The 19,897-nt window shown below is 55.0% G+C and overlaps 1 protein-coding gene and 1 long non-coding RNA gene across 3 annotated transcripts in view; one reads left to right on the forward strand and one right to left on the reverse strand.

The window, feature by feature from the left end:
• Positions 1 to 553: 553 nt before the first annotated feature.
• LOC133090967 (uncharacterized) lies at positions 554 to 19,150 on the reverse strand. The gene is made up of 3 exons (XR_009700835.1): positions 18,940 to 19,150; positions 18,523 to 18,790; positions 554 to 693 (listed from the first exon to the last, which is right to left on the reverse strand). It is a non-coding gene; the product is annotated as an uncharacterized LOC133090967 (long non-coding RNA).
• CXXC5 (CXXC finger protein 5) overlaps positions 17,905 to 19,897 on the forward strand; it is a 34,129-nt gene continuing 32,136 nt past the window's right edge. The window contains exon 1 of one of the 2 annotated variants that reach the window (XM_061189671.1): positions 17,905 to 18,449. The gene's annotated coding sequence lies outside the window, so the exon portion shown is untranslated. Of the gene's footprint in view, positions 18,450 to 18,596; positions 18,619 to 19,897 lie in introns of those variants that run through there. The other variant, XM_061189672.1, reaches the window with a different exon arrangement.

The following is a 19,897-nucleotide window of genomic DNA, read 5'->3' on the forward strand; positions in this document are numbered from 1 at the left end:
GAGAAATGAATTATTTCTAAACTACAGTTGGAATGCCTGTAAACCGCCCCTTGCCTGCAATTAGAGTGAAACTGTGGCTTTTGTCTCAGTCTGCTGTACCATACCTATTAACAGCCAGTGGCTAGGTTTTAATAGAAGAACTTTCTTCAGTTCCTAGATCTTCTGAATTATGAGCACATCTTTCCTTCCTTCCTACTCAGGAATAGCATCTTTATTACACCTGCAGAAAATTGTCACTCATGTTAGGAACCCATCTCCATTTCATTCCCTTTGTGAAACAGTCTTTATTTCACATGATGGGTTATTCTGGTGATTGTGATGGTAGAGAAAGCAGATTTTTTTTTTCCCATTTAAGCAAAGCACAAATGCTGACTCAACGTAATATCACGTAAAACTTTTTCTCTTATGTTTATAACTCAACAGATTGGTAAATCCAGAGGAACTGTTATAATCACTATATGAGACATACTGTATTAGTATTTCAAAAGTTTATTCCAACCCATTTCTTCTTTTATATTCTAAAACATCTTCAAAACATCTTCATTATGTTTGATGAGATAGATCCACAAGAAGATGGAGGTAGCCAAGGCCAGTCCAGCTTTCAGCCAGTCAGGTTTGTCATCTGGTAGCTCCCAAATGTAGAACTTGGAGCGTGCTAAAAAGCCATTCAGGATCCTGGCCGGGGCCAGCAGCCTGGAGAGGGTGGAGAAAGCAGACTTTTAATATGAGAATAACTATGAAGGTAGCAAACTATCAGAATATACATTCATATCCATCCAGGAAGAGAAAATAGACTTCCTTTGGGACACTCCTGGAGCCTGTTTCCTGTTTCATCATTCCTTTGTTGTGCGTGCGCTTAGATGAAAAGTGGCTCTGAGTTCTCTGTACCAAACAAAAGCCTTCCTTAAAAGCCTTTTCCTAACCTTAGCCCCAGCTGGTATAAGTGGTTGGTATTCAGGCACCTCTGAATATTTCCAGGGATATTCAGAGGTACCTGAATACAGTTCCTGGGATGGGGTTAGAAATAATGAAAACCAGCCATGGGATCACTTTCTCAGGGTGATCCCGAAACACATACATTCCCCCATTGTTGCCATATTTTACCCTAGTCAATATAAGTGGCAAAGCTCAAAGCTTGGGACTGACTGTAAAGCCTTTAAGGCCTTTGGTCTCAGTGGCTGAATGTGTGACACAGTCACCAGCCAGCTTTGCCCTTTCTCAGTGCCTCCTCCTGGGCTGATTGACGAAGAGGCAGAGTCAGACATTTTTGTGACAATTGATTACTTTTCATCTTTGAATTTTTTGTGGAGCTGCACCTTAACTGGAGGCAAACTGTAGCCTGCCTCTTATCGGATGAAGAACTATATGAACGTCTTAGCACCAGGATAGCACTTAATAGTTTTCAATTGAGTGCGGGTTTTGTTTGCTTTTAACCTCCTGTGTGAGTTGTTATTAATAGAATGGCCTTTTCCAGGGCTGGGGTTCCTGATAACCCTACAGTGTATACACTGAAAGCAAATGGTTGATCACTTTTGGAAAGGCCAAGAAGAAGTTACTGAGTGCCCAGGCCTCTGGTGACCGATGTCCAGAGAAGAGCAGCACCAGCCTCAGTCAGTGTGCCATGTTCCTTTTCAGACTTCTCCTAAGGATATGAGGGGCGACAGCAGCCATTTTCCCAGGAACCTCGCTCCTTGCCCTGAGCCACTTGTTCTCCTGTTTGAATTTCTTCCTAAGTACTTAAAAATCTTGACTCTTAAAGGGTACACTCCCCTACCCTAAATTGTAGGGCCTCTAGAGAACGAGAGTGAGTAGGGAGGATTTGGCCAGCTTTCTCACCTTTGAAGTTTTCCATAGGAAGTGAGTAGCTTTGAAAGCTCTAAAACTGCTACTTAGGCTTTCTGACTTGGAGGTTTCTAGAAACAGTACACAAATACAACCTGACATTTGGGCTCCAGAGCCAGCTCAGGGGTGAGAAATGTTCCATGCTTGAGGTAGTTGGCAAATCTAGGCTACCTACCTGACAGGGGCATCTGGAGCTTCCCCCAGCTAATTAAGGGGCAATACTGGTTAGGTCCTTCTGGGCAGTCTCCCCCCACCTCCATTCCACATCTCTGCCGTCTTTGAAAGGTGTGGCTGCTTGCAGGGTGTTGCAGTAGAAGTTGAGGGGAGCTGGCCTTGTTTCAGAGGCGCCCAGGACTTCCAGTCACCTGCTGCAGTGTAACAGAAGGAACCAGGGGAACAAAGGCTTTCTCAGACCTGCCAGAGAAGTTGAGCTTTTTCAAAGGATGGTTCCAGATCATCTAAGCCTGGCCCTCCTTTGGGGGGGACAAAGAGAAGGCATAAGACAAGGGGTAAAGGAGAGGTTCTGGTGCATTGCAACAGGTTATGGGGCAGGCACTGTTTCCATGAGTGTGGGGTTTTAACCTCTAAGCTGGGGAGAAAGGACAGTTGAAGTTTTGGACGTAAATTTTGGGAAGAGGGGCAGAATTCCTTTGTGATTTCTCCTCTGACACACTGTGTCCCCTGGGTTCCTCCCTGCTAATCCTGCCACCTGGCACCTTCTGACTTAAGTAACAGTTGGGTAGGCTTAAGTTTCTATGCCCACAGATGGAGGAGGTGACTGAAGTGCATTTGCTTGGGTAGGGAGCGAGCTGGTATCTGAGTGGATGCTAGTGCCTGAGTTGCCAGCAGAGGGCAGTGGTGACCTATAGCTGTAACAACCATGAGGTAGGTGGTCAGTAAATAGGCTTGGACAGAACCTGGGAGGGGCTTTGGTTGGGGTGGGGAGGCCTGTTTGGGTTTGGCTTTGTTTACTGTTTATCCAGAACTGGATGGCCCAGTGTCTAGCTCATTATGCTCCATCATAGGCTTAATCACAATGAGGGAACAGATTAGTATTCTAGCCCAAGGCCTGCCAGAAGTGTCAAGCCACCAGCTCCCCATTCCCCTCACCATTGGTATAGTAGCCATATGCCTGTGTGTGGACAGGTTCGTAGGGACCAGGCCACGGCCTTTGCCCACCTAGCTGCAGGTTGCATGGGGACAAAGGCCTATCTGTTGCTTCATGTGAACAAGGGGATCTCATATTTCTGGCACTTCTCTGTCTGGTGCCCACTCTTACCTTTCCCCAAAGGCAGGCAATCTCTGCGACTCTAGCCAACTAGCCCTGTCTCCTTTGCCTGCCTACCTACTCTGGGCAACCAGGACATGACGTTTTATGCCTGAGCGGTGGAGGGCTGGGGACAGGAGGAACAGAGCTGGGGGCTGGTGATAGGGCCTAGGAGATGTTCTTCCCTTGTCCTTTTCAATCTTATCTTGTGTGTTGGGGCCCCAGACTCCCCAGTCTTCCAGCCCAACAGCTGTGAGCCTCCAGGGCCACTACCCGGAAGCCAGCTGCCTCTTCTTGGGGAATTCTTTGAAATTCCAGGCTCAGCCATCTGGGTATGCAAATATCTCCAGATTTGCTGAGCCCCACCAAGTGGCTGCACCCCAGGCAGAGCTGTAAGAATTAACTGCCACTACCCCCAGATGGGGAAAACTGCTAGGGGCTGTTGGTGCATGGAACCTGCGCTTTCACCTGCTGAGAGACTCTTTAAGAGTGGGAGAGAGAGGAGTCCTGGGGGCTCCCCAGGTCCTGCTCTAGTTACTAACTGTATAAGGGATTTTGCATATAAGGTGTATACTCACTGTATAAGGGTGAGTTGGGAGACCCTTGGGGGCCCTTCCTGGAGTGTGAATCTCTGAGCATAAGAAAGTCCCTGGAATATGGAGGGAAGCCTTGGGTCTAGCGTGGCTAGAAGGGTGGGGGCTATCTGCAGGGAAAGCTCCTAGCTTCCTACCATGCCAGATCCAGGCAGTAGAGCTGGCTTAGGCAGCCCAGAGTAGGCCCAGCAGTCTGGCCCCCAGAATGCCTTGCTTTCTCCCAGGCCTCCCCCTGGGGCTGGTTATCTGGCTGTAGCAGGAGGAATGTGTGCTTTGAGTGGGGAAGGGTGGGGGGGCAGGGTCAGGGCGGAAACCTGGGAATGTGGACTCCCTGCCTGTCCCTGTCCCTGTTGGAGGGAGGGAGCCATGGAGAATGTGGCTGACAGGCCCCAGGCGTGGGAGAGTGTAGGCCTGCTTGTATGTGTGAGTAGTGCGGGAGGGGGCTGCCCATGTGTGTAGGAACGTGTGAGAGAATTGTGAGCATGGACATTCCTTAGTGTTTATGCATATGGGTGTGAGCCTAAACTGTGTAGCCTTTGAGGAACAGAAGTCGAATCTGTATTTGAATCACAGGCCCATGACTTTTCAGTTGTATATTCTTGAGCAGCTAATTTCTCTCTCCTTTGCTTGGTTTTCTCATCTGGAAAATGGGCACTTGGCCCAGGCTGGCCCATAGGCAATGCTTGGTGGAAAATGGCCTTATCAAATTAAAGGGTTGCGGCTGTGGGTGCTTATGGATTCAGGGAAGTAGGCGTGGGTAGTTGGACATTTTTGCTGGACTCTTACACAAGCCAGATGATTTTGAGCAGGACCAGCTCCTGGGACACCCAGGGACTTGGGGCAGACTGTCTGGGCCCCTTTGGGGCCTATGCCTTTAATACCCACTTAGCAAGGCCTGCAAGAATGTGCCTAAAAACAGAATGGGTAGGCATTTAGATGGACATGCCTGGCCAGCCTGTGTGCCCCTGCACAGGGTTTGTGTCCCTCTGTTTCTCTTGGGGGACAAAAGGGGAGCTCGGCTACCCTTTCTGGTGAATAAAAGCCTGGAAGGGGATGCTGCGAAGAGCTGCCTCCAGCCATCTGGGAGTGGAGATGTTGTGGAAGGAGGCCAGACCTCCCCCAGCTGTTTCCCTGCCCTACCTGAAGGATGAGAGTAAGGGATGAGACATGGGTGATTGTAGCACTGCCCACAGCCCAGAATCCTTGCTTTCCCCCATTCTAGGGCACAGGCCACCAAGTGGTTCTACGCTCACTTAAAGAGTGTCTCTGTGTGCCTGTGTGTGCGTGCATGAGGTCTTGAAGGGGGGCAGCCATTGGAATCTTGGATCAACAGGCAGGATTTGGGATCCAGGCACAGAGAGGCTGGGGAATTAGGCAGTGTTACACAGCCAGGCAAAACTAGGAAATGTTTGAAGTCTTTCCGGGTGGAACCTTTAGGGGGAGCTCCCTGGCTGCAAGGGATTCCTGGAAGCCCCTGGGAGGTCCCAGGCCTTAACTGGAGGAAGTGAGGGCTACAGCCCAGCTGGCCCTACAACTGGAAGCACAGGAGTGGCCTGTAAGGGTGTGTGGAAGGAATGAGGGATCTTGGCCTTGTTCCTACACACATGTACCACTGAGAAATGATGGTGGTGAGGGGTGGGGTGGATTTCTGAGATCAGGGGCCAGCCCTCTTTCCTTCTTTAGATTTGGAATAGGGAGCGCTCTGGAACTGATGCCTCGGTTTCTGTACGAAAAATGGCGGAATGGAGAGAGAGACTGATTAGGGATGGTCCTTAAGGAGCTTGCGTGGGAGGTTCTGGACCTTGTTTTAACTGAGAGATCAGATCACTGCTGGGTGGGTGGTGCTTTGTGTTCTACAGCCTTGTGAGAGTGGCAGGAAATGGGGCCAGTAGCTATGTACTAGTTGAGTTGCACCTGATGAGAGATTGGGGGTGGTTTCCCCACGGAAGTCCCAAAGTGTGTGTGGCCAGTGTGGCAGTGTACTAGGGGAATTGATATGTGTGGCCACTGTGTGAGTGAGTGCAGCAGTGTGAGTGGTTTGTGACACTTGAATTGTGTTTCCCAGGTGTGTGTAATGGCTGAACTAATCTTGTTGTTGGGATGAATCAGGTTCCTGGAGAGGAATGGACCTATCTGGAGAGAGTGATGCTATTAAGTAGTTACAATCATTATATTGATATGACTTAACTAGTATACAGACATTAAAAATGATCCCACTACCCTCTGTGTTTTGAGTGCTTACCATGTGCTTGGCCCTGTGCTAAGTGCCTAACCTGCAGTAGCTCATTTGGTTCTGTCAGAACCCTGAGAGTTAATGCTGGTTTGCCTGTGCCACAATGTTTATTATGCCATGTTATATTCTCGTTGGCGGATGTGATACAGCCGCATCTCTGTCTTACTTGCTGAAGTGCAACTTGTGGCAGTGTGGGGTCCTGTTGTATACTTGGGCTCTCTGTCCTGTTTTGTGTTGCCAATATGGGGCTCCACTGTGTTGTTCCATAGTTTAAGACCCAATTTGACAATGTTTTTTGAGGTGATGGTGATGGTGTATAATTTGGCTGTGTGACTTTTTTGCTTTGTTGTGCATCCAGAGTATGTAACTCCCTTCTGTCCTGTAGTTGAGACCAGCTAGTAGAATGTATGACACATTTTGTGTCTTGGTGATGTGGGCGTCTAGTGTAGGGTCATCGGTTGTGGTGGTGTGAACTGGTTGTGTGATAGCGTGACTGGCTGTATTGTTATGTGTCTGTGACCCTATTGTGTGTGTCGGGGGAACCATTTGTTTGACCCCTTGACCTCCTGTCCTAACTTGTGTCAGAGACTGTTGTAGTGTGCTGTAACTCCGTGAGGTGAGTGGGGGCAGTGGTGGGGGCAGTGGCCCATAGTGGCCCATCCCTGTACAGATTGTGTGTCCGTGTGAGCCCATGTGCCGCTGTGCCCCTTTTCGGGTCTGTGTGTTGTCTGACCTCAGCCGCGTATGCCCCCACCCCTGCCAGCACCGCTGCCCCTCCCCCGCGCCGCCCGCCCGCGCGCCGCGCCGCGCAGCGATCGATCGCCATTGATTGTCCCTGACGAGCTGCTCCACTTTCCAGCCAATGTCAGGAGGGGGGATCTCCGCCGCCCTGGCGGTGTCATTTCCACACACTCCCTGGGCTGCCGCCAGCGCGGGCGCCACTAAGAGCCGGCCTGGATCGCCCAGAGCGCGGACCGGACCGCCCACGCCGCGCCAGGACGCCCGACGGAGAGGCCAGACCCCCGCCTGCCCGGCCTGCGGCCCTGCACCCAGACCTTCCTCCCTGGGTGGGTGGATGCTGTCGCTCCACCAGTTTGAGCTGGGCCCGAGGAGGGTGGGGGCACAGTCGGTGCGCCAGTGCGCTCGGGTGGGGGCGTGGGGGGCCGTTTCCGGCGGGCGGAGGCGCCTGCGGGCCAGCTTTGCCGTGGCCCAAACAGATGCTAATGATTTTCCGGGAGGCGCCGGTTATCTCTGGCCCCAGCCAGCCAGTGCTCGGGCTTGGGCCGGGCATAGACACCTTCCCACCCTCCCCCTCACCCCTATGAGCCTCGCCAAATGACCACCTGGCCCTGAGTGGACAGTGGGGGTCGCAGGCTCCCTGGGGTGCCCCCAGAACTCTGGCTGCAAGGGAATGTTTGCTCCTGTCCACCCAAGATGCTGCTGCATCCTCCTCTGAACCCTTCCCAAAGCACCCCCCCCTCCCATCTGAACAGGGGAAACTGAGGCTCAGAAAAGCCCAACCCAAGGTCATGCTGACCCACCACCTGCTGGGCTGAGTGGATCACACTCTCTCAAGGCCACCCCGTCGGGGACTCAGCCTTCCTGGTCCCCCCTTTGCCCAGGGGCCAGAGCCAGTTTCCAGGCTCCCCGGTGGAAGTGCTGACGTGGCTTTGGGCAGCTGTCTGGGGCCGGGAAGCGGGGCAGATGTCACAGAGCCCAGGGGAGGAGGCGGCTCCATGGGGAGGGCAGGCAGGGCCTCTTGCCTGGCGAGACACGCCTCCTCCCCCTAGGCCTGGCGGTGTCTGGGACTGGGGCATAGCTGCTGCCCAGGCTGACCCGCCTCCAATTCTAGCCCCAGCTCCTCTGTGTGCCTGCTGACAAGTGCTGTAACCTCACTGGTTCTCTTACTCCCCTGTGGAGGAATATAACAGCACCTGCTTTGGATGAGTGTGAGCCTCAGATGAAAGCAGAGGTGTGCAAAGCCCCCAATCCAGTGCTGGACATACTGTTCCTGCTCAACATGTGTTAGCAATTATTATTATTGTCTTTGCAAGTGGGAATTTGGTGTGTCCAGGAGCAAAACTGAGTCCTGAGAGTGCCTGCTGGCTTCAGAGGTCATTCCAGCCAGCCTCCTGCCTTGGTGCCCCTGGCCCTCTGCATTTCTCATGCCTGTCTAGCTTTGTTTCTTCTCACTGAAGTGTCAGCTCCCCTCAGCTCTGCCTGCTGCCAAGGTGCCCCCACCCCCTCTTATCGTTGTAGTTCCCTCCTATCTGGCCGCCACATTGGGTCCCTCGAGCAGCACAGCCCCCTGGGAACAGCAATCGATGGGGCGGAACAGCCTCCCTGACAGATGGACCCATGGAGGCTGGGCTGCTTCAGCAGAGCTCCCTAGGAAACCAGAGACAAGAGCCGAGCCACCATGGCTGCCTCCTAAATAGAAATGGGAGGAGGCAGAGAGATGAGGAGGAGGCCAGAGCTTCCAGCCAGCCCCATGCTGGGCCAACCCTCTGGGGATGGGTCTGGTGGGGCAGGGCAACCCCTATACTTTTCCACAGGCCCAGATCCTCTTGAGGGGAGGGCTCTGTAGAGCTCGCTTGGTAGGTAGGATGTGTCTGAATTCCCATCATGGGCAGGTGAAGTTTTGCCGTCCCCATCCCCCCATGGGCACTTTTTCTAACAAGCCCAGAGGCTGGTGGGTGGGTGGGCAGGCAGGCGGCTTACCACATTCCTCAGGCTATAAGGGGCCTTTGAAGCCAGAATGGCAGGAGGACCTTCTCTGCCTGTTGGGGGTGGGAAATGATGAGCCTCGGCCCCTGTGAGTGTGTGTGGAGAATACCTCCTATCTCCTACCAGGCTCCCAGATTAGTCAGGGTTCCCAGGGTTTCTCAACCTCAGCACTATTGACATTTTGGGCCATTTAATTCTTTGTCCTGTGCATTGTAAGATGCTTAGCAGCAGTTGTGACAACCAAAAATGTCTCCAGATATTGCCCAGTGCCCCCTGAGAGGCAAAATCAGCTCTAGTTGAGAATCACTGGTCTAACCTCAGGGCCAGCCCCCTGGGTTGGAAGGGGTGGCTGACCCCATGGGGATGCCATATATCCTCTTCAGTAGTGGAAAGGGAGGTTTCCAAAAAGGCTCTGTCCCCAGCTGTCTCAGGCCCAGGAGGGTGGGAGACACTCTCCCCCCTCCCCATGGCCCCTGCTAGGTTGGAGGGAACCATGCTTGCCTGAGATGGCAGAGCATTTGGCGTCACTGCTCAGCTGCACCAGGCTTGGTGCCAACACCTTACTGCTGAGACTACAGAGCATGGGGGCGGGGGAGCGGGGGCGTTCATGGGGGTACTCAGGCTGCCTGTGCGACCTTCTGTCCAGCCAGCTTGAGATGAGGGGAGCCAACATGGATGATCAGCCTCCTGCCTTCCCTTGGTGCCCTGGCAATGTCTCTGCTGCCTCCCTCTAGGCCAGTGTTGGGTTGGGAGTAGGTCTGGCAGGACTGAGAGCCAGTGGGGGCTACTGCCTGGAGCAGGAGGATTGTGGACACAAGTCCAGCGGGCCCAGCCAGCTGACAGCTGGGCCACCTGAATGCCGAGCTCTCCCCTCGAGGAAGGGGAGGAAAGAAGACACTGTGGGTTGGCTAAATGCTACCTGAGTCCCCCCCAACCCACAAGCCCTTGAGTCTGAGGACTGGGGAGGGAGCTCCCTCTGGAGTCATCTCCCTCTTCCTGCTCAAGCAGGTAGGCAGGCATTGAGGTAAGGGAAAGTTTTCTAGAGCATAGTGTCACTGCTGGGAAGTCCCTACTTATGTCTAACCTACTTCCTTTCTTCCTGTAGCATCTGCCCTATCCTGGGCTGTGTGGTTCTCTGGCCAGGGTGTGCCCTTATTCCTGGGGAAGAGAACCCCATGGGGGAATTTTCAGTCAAAATAAAGGTCAACGGGTCCTTGTGTGGGTAGAGGGATGAGGGTGCCTAACTGGGCTCAGCTAGGGGATGGAGAAGAGCACTGGTGCCAGTTGACAGACCAGGGCCTACAGAGAGCAGGGTTTCCCCGAGACACATTGAACCCAGCACCAGCCTAGGGGGTCCTAGGGTGGGGAGGAGGAAGTGGCTGGGAGGTGGGCAGTGGCTTTGTAACCAGAGATGGGCCAAGCGGTATGAGGCAGCAGCTTGGAGCTGGAGTTTAAAATAGCGCCTCGGCCTGGCCAGGATCGGGTTCAGGTCACCCACAAGGCAGTGTGGCCACGACCATCCGGTTTGGGTTTCTTGCCACCCTTGATGATTTAATGGAGGAGGGGGCTACCCGGGCAGATGGGCCTAAGAAAGGGGGTCCAGGCACTGCCACTTACAGTCCCCTGAGCAGGCTCTTGCCTGTCTCCTTTCTCCTCCACACCCACCCCCACGGGACAGATTGCCCCAGCTGCATCCTGATGCCCTCCCTCCTCTTCAGTAAATATTTGACACCAACTGAGGACCAGGTACTTGACAGAGCATGGAGATGAGTAAGACCTTGACCTTGTCTAAAGCCCAGGAGTTTTGGTCCCCAGGAGCGCACAGAAGGGGGAAGGTGATAAGTATTCAGCAGAGACCCTCCACTGATGTCCTAGCCTCAATCCTGAAAGTCCTAGGCATTGGGAAAGGAAGAGGCAGAAAAACCCCCACAGGCTGCAAGAGAGGAGGGTTAGACCTCAAATAAGCCTTCCAGTGAAGAAATGGATTATGGCTACAATGGAGAGGGGAGAATGTCTTCTCAAAAGCTAGTGATCATCCTTGAAAATTCCCCGGGGTGGTCCACTCCCCCAGTGTTCCCTGGCCTGCCCCTCCCCCAAGGCAAAGCCCTCAGACATAGATCTGAGAGCACGTTCTGGTCCTTCTCTGTCCAAGTAGAGTGATCACTTCCTCAGGCTGACCCAAGCAATAGGGCAAGGGGCCAGGGGATATGGGGGTGGGGGGTCCCCTCTTTAGTTTTTTGAGGGAAGTAGCTCTAGCTCTGCCACGTCCCATTTTGCTGTTAGAAAGTGGGAAAAAACTACTTCAATCAATAAAAAGTTCTAACCATAATCCCTTCTGCTCCACTCTCCCTTGCCAGAGAGTCTCTGGGCCCCTAGGGGCAGTAACAACCTCTGGGCAGTGGCCCTTGAGGCCTGGCAGGTAGGGTTTCTCCCCACTTTGCCCTCCTTCCCCAGCCATGAGTCCGAGGAGGTGACCCAGCAGGCCAAGCCAGCTCAGGGCCAGATCTCTCTCTAACTGGAGCAATGGCCATCTCTCCTGACGGAGCCCACATATATCTAAAAAAGCGTCCTGTATATCTTAATGATTTCTCAACAGCCCCTGATTGAAGCATGCTCAATTTAGCTGTGCCGTAAGTAACTTTTTATATTTCCTCGGGGAATCATTTCATTTATGAATCTTTTCTGAATCTGCAATTTCGATTAAAAGTTGATTTTTTTTTTTTTTGGTCTCTGTCTCCTCGGCTTCTGAGACGCCTCCCTAGCGAAAAGGGTGGTAGCACCATCAGTCCTCCCTCCTTAGCCTGTCTGGGTCAGGAGAGTTCTTCCTGAGGTGTGGGGGGAGCAGCAACCCAGCCTCCCCTGTGGTAGCACCTGGGGCTACGTGACCTGAGGGGGAGTCGCCCTGGAGGAGGGGCTTACAGAGAGGTTGGGGGCATTGCCAGTCTCCTGCCCACATACCCTCCCCTACCTGCCTCATATCAGCCCCACTACAACCAGTGTTACACTGGGGGGATTGTCCTGCCCATTCTGGCTTTAGGGTGTCTCCTCACCTGTAGTTTAAGAATTTAAGAAGGAGACAGAGAACACTTCAAGGGTTCAGCTTGAGAGCACACAACGGGTTCAAATCCTGGCCCTGCTCCTGTACAGCTGCCATAGCCTAGGTAAGTCACCTCTCCTCTCAGAGCCTCAGTTTCCTTATTTGCAAAATGAGAATGTGATTGTTAAACAGATTACCAAGGAGGTAAATGGTTTAGCACAATATCTTCAGAGAGGCAGCCTTTATTATTTCCCTTGGGGGACCCCAGCACCAGGAAGCAGGGTTGGAACAATGCTGAGGGTCCTATCCCAATTCTGAACAGTGTCTAATTCTTTTCCTCAACCCATTCATTATCTAGTCCTGGTGATACCCCTTGAGGTGAAGTGGGTGGGACTGGCATAGTTATCTCCCTGAGGATAAGGGTCTGGTGGGGTTGGGACTTGCCCAGGGGCTGCCCCAGGAGGCCCACCCAGAGCTCCTGACTCTCTCCTAAGAGGCAAAGGTCAGGGCTACAGTAGGAAGGCTGGAGGGCAAACTAGGGTGAGAAGCTCTGAACTCAGAGTGAAGGGCCTTCCCCATAGACACCGTCCCCATCTGCCCTCCCCCCACTCCCTCCAGATAGTCGGGGGAGGGATTTGTCCAGGTGCTGCGACCTCTGGCTCTGACCTCTAACCTCTGACTCTGGCCTCCGGGGGGCTGGTGGGCTCTCTAAGCGTCAGAGTCACAACTGGGGGTGGGGCTGAGGGGACCCGGCAGCAGAGGCTGCTCTGGGAGTTAACGATTTACGAGGGGCCCCTTCCTGAGGCCTCCCTCCTCACAGGCCCAGCAAGGCAAGCAACCCGTGACTGCCCAGGTGGCTAGACACAGAACCAGTCCCGCCAGTTCAAAGAGCAGTTCATCCTGGGCCTACCCCCAGGCAACTGCCTGAGTACCCCATTCTCTGGAAGAGGAAGGCAAAGTAGGGGTTGGTAGGTAGGGTCTGGTCTGAGGAGGGAGGCTGGGTCCTGTTTTCCAAAGTCTCAGTGTGAGGGGCATTTAAGACCCTGCTTTGCCTTCTGGAGTCACATCTGTGAGGGGAGGCCTAGCCCCACCTCTCCACCTCCAGCAACTTTTCTCCATATCACCCCACCCTAGCCTGCAGGTCTTGGGTAGAGCACTTTCTGGCCAGGCTTCTGGATGCCCAGGGCACACCACCACCGGCCCCCCCTCTTTGGGCCTGGTCTGTGGCCTCCAGGTTTGGGATGCTGTGTCCTCCCCTCCCCCAAGGCCCCTTTCTGTTACCTTGCGGCCCCTCCCTCTTCTTGACCCTGAGGCCATGGAGCCACAGCTTTGGCCTCTGGGAGCACACAGTCCCACTTCCTGTTGGAGAGACAGTTGAACCATGATTGTGTCTAGTGAAGTCAAGAGTTACTGTCAGGGGACTTCCTGGTGGCGTAGTGGTTAAGAATCCGCCTGCCAATGCAGGGGACATGGGTTTGATACCAGGTCCTGGAAGATCCCACATGCCGCGGAGCAACTAAGCCCATGCGTCACAACTACTGAGCCTGCGTGCCTAGAGCCCGTGCTCTGCAACAAGAGAAGCCACTGCAATGAGAAGCCCGTGCACCGCAACCAAGAGTAGCCCCTGCTCCCTGCAACAGAAAGCCCAAAGCCTGAGTGCAGCAACGAAGACCCAACACAGCCAGGGAGAGAGGGAGGGAGGGAGGGAGGGAGGAAGGAAGGAAGGAAGATCTTAAGAAAAAATGAGTTACTGTCAGGGGCATGACGGACGCCCCCACCTGTCCCCACTCCCCTTCCCTTACCACATAAGGGCTGAGTTCCCTGGGCCTGGCAGAGCATGGGGCTACTGCTGGTTGTCTGGCACATGTGTAGCTGTGCCTGGGTGCAAGCGGAAATACAAAGTGTGAGTGTATGTGTTGGCCTGGTCTCTGCTCCCTCCCAGCCTCACCCCAGAGTCATTTTATTCTGGGACTGGAGTACCCCTTCTGCCCGCCTCCCTTCCCCACTGTTTACACAGCTCAGGGCCAGGCTGGGCCACCAAACTGACTTCTTAGGGATGGCTGGACATTGGCCTCCTAAGAAACAAGATCTAGCTTTTCTGAAATTTCCTTCTAGTTTCACGGTTCTCTTGTCCCTTCGGAGGTCATGGGGGCAGGGGTGGGGCCGAAGGGCCAGTGGTCAGTATGTGAGGGCTGAGACCCCAGAGGCGTGGGCCCATGTCTAGGCAGTCAAGCTTCTCTCTTCCCCTGCCCATGTTTGCACCCCCAGCTCTGCTCTGGAATTTTGGCCAAGGTCACAGTCCAGTGTGACCCCACTGAGCATTATCCTGCACCCTGCCCTGAGGCAGGGCTCCAAATGCCCTGGCTCTCATTTTCTGTGATACAGATGCGGGAACTGGGGCCTCAGGAGAGGCGTAGGACAAGCTCTGGGTTGGCCGTCTTTATTGGAGACTAACTCCCACACTCCTCTCCATGCAGCCATTCCCAGTCACTGGATGTTTAATCAATGACTGACATTAGCTGATAGATGGTAGTCATGGAAAAGGTAGATCCCCACACAAGGCATGGGTTTAAATCTTGGCTTTGCTACTTTGTAACATTAAGCAGTTATCTTGAGTCCCGGGATTAAATAAGCATATTCACAGAAAGCAATTAGTGTGGTGCGAGACACATAGTAAGTGCTCAGAAAACTGTTGGCTACAATCCTTACTACTGGTACCTACTTAGTGCCAGGCTTCAGGCCCAAAGCAGGTAGGAGACTCTCCCTTACCCTCAACAAATTTTTGTGGATGGTAGTAGTGAGGGGACAGGGAGACCATGAGGAAATAAAAGCTATTTCTGTGCAGTGTGGTCACTGTGGCCACAGGAGGGGACAGATGAGGGCCCCCAAAGCCAGGCCGCAGAGTACAATTGTTCAGTGCATGCACTGCAAAAAAGGCACCTGGCCAAGGGGTCTAGGAAGACTGGAAGACAGTTTATGACCTGCTGCCAAATGGGGGTACCTATATCTGCCAAAAAGTGGTAGCTTTTTCTAATTTGCACAAAGGCTAGTGCTGGCTCTGTAGATATAAGCCAAACTGAGGCGGGGAGTAGAAGTCAAAGAAGGTTCCCAGTGGAGTGATACATGCTCTTGGGCTTCAGTGAGGACTTCAGGAGGTGAGCTTGATTAAGGCCCTTCTGGGCAGAGGGAACAGTGCATGCAAAGCCACAGATACTTGAAGGGAAGTTTTGGGGTGTCTGAGGGAACCACCAGTGTTGAGTGGTGTTGGTCAGCAGGGCTCAGGAATTGCAGGGAAGAATAGGACCAGTTAGGGAAGCCAGGCCAAGTTGGGGAAGGGGCTTGAGCTGAGCCCTATGGGCTCTGAGGAGTCACTACAGGATGAGGAACAGGTGAACCCCAGGCAGATCTGTATGTGAGAAGCCTCATGAGGATAGCAAATCTCTGAGGTTAGGAAAACAACTTTGGTGCCAGTCTCATGTCAGTTTCCTCATCTGAAAAATGGGGACAATACTACTACTGGGGCTGATGTAAAGATTAAATGAGATAAGTTACCTTAACTATTTAGCTTAATGCCCTGCTCAGGGTAAGGGTTTTGTAAATGCCAGCTATGGATATTATAACCAGGACCAGGAGAGCAGGATCCAGGGTACTGGACTGACACATTCCTACCCAGAAGACAGGGCAGGTGGGTGCAGGGCCCTTCTCTCCCCGACAGGTACTGGAGACTTATGGAATTTGCTTCCTGACTCTAAGCTGATTGATTGAATAGCAATATGAAACTCCAATACTCCTTTTTGGAGGGATTGTGAACCAGGATCCCTTTAGTTCTTCTTGTGGAAGGGGCCTGGGGTGGGGATAGTCTCTCCCAAGGCCAGAGACCTCCCGCCCAGTCCTTCCTGGGTGTCTCCCCCTTGTCTTACTTGTTATGGTAGAGAGTTCTATGTGGATGGTTTGCACATGGCATTTCCTGTTCATGTTGCATTTTCCATGTGGACAGTTCTGCCACTCTCCTCTCTGGTTCCTACCTGGGGTGGCTAAGTGAGGACCTGGGTCTCCCTCCACTTCTTAATTTCCAGGAGAAGGGGAAGACTCCAAGATCCACTATCTAGACTAGGCCAGGCACATGCCAACACCCCTTCCCTGAGAAAGTCACCATTGGTATCACCTGACTCATCTCCATTGCAGCCTGCAGCCCCTTGGGCTTTGCCCTCCTGCGATCGGGAGGGGACAGAGGTCTTGGGGAAAAAAGTGGATAATTAATAGTAATTCCCTAAGGTGGAGCTACTATCCCCGCCCCCCCCATGGATTTCAGCATGAAGCTTTTTTCAGGTATGCAGGGCCTGATTCTGCACTCACCCTAGGCTTCAGAAGCCCTGAGGACTGAGTTTCATTTCTTGGGTCCTAATCCTCTGAGGCCTGCTGCTGACTCCTGGGCAACAGGTCCCACCTCACAGTTTGGGCCTCAGCTTCCCCAGAAAAGGTAGATAGTGGTGGGCTAAGTGTTTGCAGATCCTTGAGCATCTAGGCCTGGGACCCTGCTTCCTTTCGCCTTGTATGGTCAGTGCCTAACACCGTACCGTACCTGACACTCAGGGTGGGGCCCAGAATGTCTATCTTTAAGCAGTTTAGGGGTGATAATCTGGAGGTGTTCGTTTGTCTTAAACTGTGTTCTCAGAACAAGTACCTTGCTTTACTCACATGGTACGTTTGGTGTGGCTTTGAGGAAGCTTGCTGGACAGGAGAGGAGAGGCTAAAGGCCTCCCCTAGGGAGCCATTCTTTGACACACAGTTAAAGGAGGACACTTCTCAGCTTTTGTGGAAGGGAGGGGGTGTCCAAGAGAGGGTCATTCCCTGTGGCCTGGGAGGTCAGGGCAGGTAGAGAGACAACACATTCCAGATGAACTCTGCCCTCTGACACCTCCCTCACACCCCTATCCGCTGGCAGGGTCGAAGTCCCAAAGCCAAATTTAGAAGGCTTGGAGGGTGGGCACCAGCGGCTGCTCCCATGAGACCCAGGCCCCAGGCCCTCCAACACCGAGGCAAGCGGCACAGAGGAGGAAACAGCGAGGTGGGAGCTAGTTCTGCTTCTTCCACTGAGACTGCTCCAGTGACTGGAGGCACCAGGTCGCCGCAGTTAACTCCCTGTTATCTGGGTCCCAATCATTCTCAGGCTGAGAACGATTAACCCTAGGCAGACTTCGCAAACCGTCCTGCCCCTTTCCTGTTAGGGTCTCTGGTCTGGGGGCTGTGTTTTCTCTGTCTTGTGGAGGCAGCACAAATCCACCCCCACGAATTCCACAGAATTGAAGAAACTTTCCACTTTGGGATTATACGAGTGAGCCTGGGGCTCGCTCTGTGAGTCCCTGAAGTGGCGAGAAGACGACATCTGCAGCTTTAGGATTAGCCCAAGCTGGGCAGATGGAGGGGGCACTGAATGACGGCGAGGCTATGCGGGCCCAAATCTGTACCCGCTGGGCTTTTGTTCTCTCTTTCAACCAGTGTCTATTGAGCGTTTCTCTGTGCTAGGCACTGTTTCGGGCTCAGAGTTCACAGGCCACGGTCTCAGGGCACCACAATGTAGTCGCTTTAGCTCCAGGACTCAGGGTTTCGGTTGGGGCCAGCGTAGGTAACAAAATATCCTTTCTCGGATCAGTTTCCTCATCTGTGTAATGGGGACAGGAACCTCCACCCCCTTTCTCCCGGGTAACTAGAGCCCACCGAGTACGGGAATGCGCTCTGGGAAGGCTGCAATCTTTGAACACGCGTCTAGCTCCAAGAGTGCTCGGCTATGAGTTCTCGGCCCTACGCGCACCTGAGCTGAGGGGCGCGGCCAAACCCTTCCTGCTGGTCCTTGTAGCTTCGCCGCCGGCTGGAGAGAGGGGGCAGAGGGATGGCGGATTTCCCCATAAGGTGCGTCTCCAAGCCCATGCACTCCTCACAGAACGGGAGAGGTCCTCTTATTTTTTGTAAAGTTGCAGAAAAAGAGGTTAAGACGGGGCGCGCTGGGGAGCTCAGCCTGGGCCGACCTCGTCAGAGCGCGGGGAGCTTGAGGCGCAGTGGCTGCGGCTCCGGCCTCAGAGCCTGCGGCGTCCAAGTGGCCAGAGCTGCGTCGGGAGGGAGGCGGAGGGAGGAGGGAGGGGAGCCGAGGTTGGGGGGGGGGGAGGAAGGAGGAGGGAGCTTTGAGTCCGGTCCGGGTTTTGCCGGCAGCCCCCGGGCAGCGTTCAGAGCTCCTGCCCGGGCGGGCGCGCGGCGGCGGCGGCAGAGGCGGCGGAGCCTGAGCGGGGATGTAGAGGCGGCGGCGGCGGCGAGAGCAGGCGGCCGAGCCGAGAGAGAAGAGCGGCCGAACCTTGTCCCCCGAAGCCGGGCCCCGCGTCCCTGCCCTGCCCAGCCCAGCCCAGCCCAGCGCCCAGCCATGCGCGTTGCCTGCTGAGTCCGGGCGCCTCACGCTGCGCCCTCCGCCAGCCGCTCAGCGCTACGCTTGGGGGTGATTAGTTGCTTTTTGTTGTTTTTTAATTTGGGCCGCGGGGAGGGGGAGGAGGGGCAGGTGCTGCAGGCTCCCCCCCCTCCCCGCCTCCGACCAGCCGCGGCGGCGTGACTCCGGCTCCGGACCCGGGCACGGCGGGCGGCGCGGCTGGAGCGGAGCGCACCGCGCCGGCGGTGCCCAGAGCGGAGCGCAGCTCCCCGCCCCTCCCCTCCCCCTCGGCCTCGCGGCGGCGGCGGCAGTGGCGGCTTGGACGACTCTGAGAGCCGGTAGGTGTCGGGCCACGGCCCTCCCCCGACCCCCCCCCCCCCGGAGGCCGGCCCCCTCCCCTTCCCCGCCTACCTCCCTCTCCTCCCCCGGGGCCCGGTGCGCGGCCGGGGCCGGAGTTCGCTGCAAGTCTGCGGAAAGTTTGGCGGCGCGGGCTCCCCCGAAGTTCAGGTGCGGAGAGCCAGGGACGGGAAAAGAGGGGTCCGTGTTTGGGTGTGGCGGGGGGCGCCCGTAGTCTGAGCCTCGGAGCCCCGGAGGCTGGGAGCCCTAGCTCCGGTGATCGCTCGATGGCCTCTTCTATACTCAAGCCTCCCCAAGCCGCAGTCAGCTCGGTCGCAGATCACTGAGTTCAGACAAAAAGAGGGGTTTTAGGGTCGGGGACGGCGGCTTGGGCGCCATGGATTGGGGTCGGGGCTCTCCCTGAGGGGTACGGACCCCTCCCCAAGTACTCGCGCTTGAGGGCACAGGGGCGGCGGGAGCCCGTGTCCTCACCTCTCGGTGTTGGGCGGGCGCTCCGCCTGCGGGGGCGGCTGATTGGAGATCTCCGGCGCGCACTCCCCCCAACAGACCCCATTCGCAGCCCTGTGTTTTGGGGGCATTACTGCTCTAATGCCCAGGACGACGCGTGGCTGAGTCTCCCCCTCCACTTGGAGGGGGCGGTGGCCACTTCTACATTTCCCCTGCGGCTCCTCGCCCCCGCTGTCCGCGGGGTGCCTGGCGGGCTGACCAAGTTTGACCTTTTTTTTTTTTTTCCGTCAAAGTATCACCCCCGACCACCACTGCTCCCCGCGGCCTCTTTCTCCCTTCCTCCCTAGCCTTAGGGAGTCTTTCAGGCTGTCTCCTGAGCCCCGCGTGGCCAAGCAGCATGCAAAGCCAGGGAGGGAGAATGGGGGTGTTCCTCTAGCTGCGGAGCTGTGGGAGGCGGGTGTTCCAGGCGCCTGCTTCGCTGCTCTGGCCCCAAATTTACCCGTGAAGTTTGGCCCCGAGCCCCCTCCTCTCTTCTTCCCCAGAGCGAGGGGCCGAACCGCAGCGAGAAGAATGTGTTAATTTTCTTGCTGGGGGAAGTTGTCCTCGCCCGTAATGGGCTGCTTTCCGGCGGGGAGTGCAGGGTGCGCCTGGCTTTGTTTATTTGTAGGATCAACAGAAAGTGAGTGACCCCAGTTTTTAAATGGGGGGCCGCCTCCGGGACCTGTCAGAAGAGCTGAAGCGCCCAATGAGGGAGCAAGATCGCTTTTTGGTCTCCCACCGGCCCCCCCTTCAGGAATCGGAAGGGGTGCGCGGAGTTGGGCTGGTGCCACGGGCTGCAAGGAGGAACCTTGCAGATTTGGGGGGTTCTGTAGGGACTCATCCGGGAAGACTTGCTCCCTCCTCTTGTCTCCTGCGACGGGGGTCTGAAGGGTTGGCAGCCGCGCCCTACTTTGCCCCCTGGACCCTGGGTGGTCTGAGAGTC

The sequence above is a fragment of the Eubalaena glacialis genome, chromosome 4 (assembly GCF_028564815.1).
Source record: "Eubalaena glacialis isolate mEubGla1 chromosome 4, mEubGla1.1.hap2.+ XY, whole genome shotgun sequence".
Classification (NCBI taxonomy): domain Eukaryota; kingdom Metazoa; phylum Chordata; class Mammalia; order Artiodactyla; family Balaenidae; genus Eubalaena; species Eubalaena glacialis.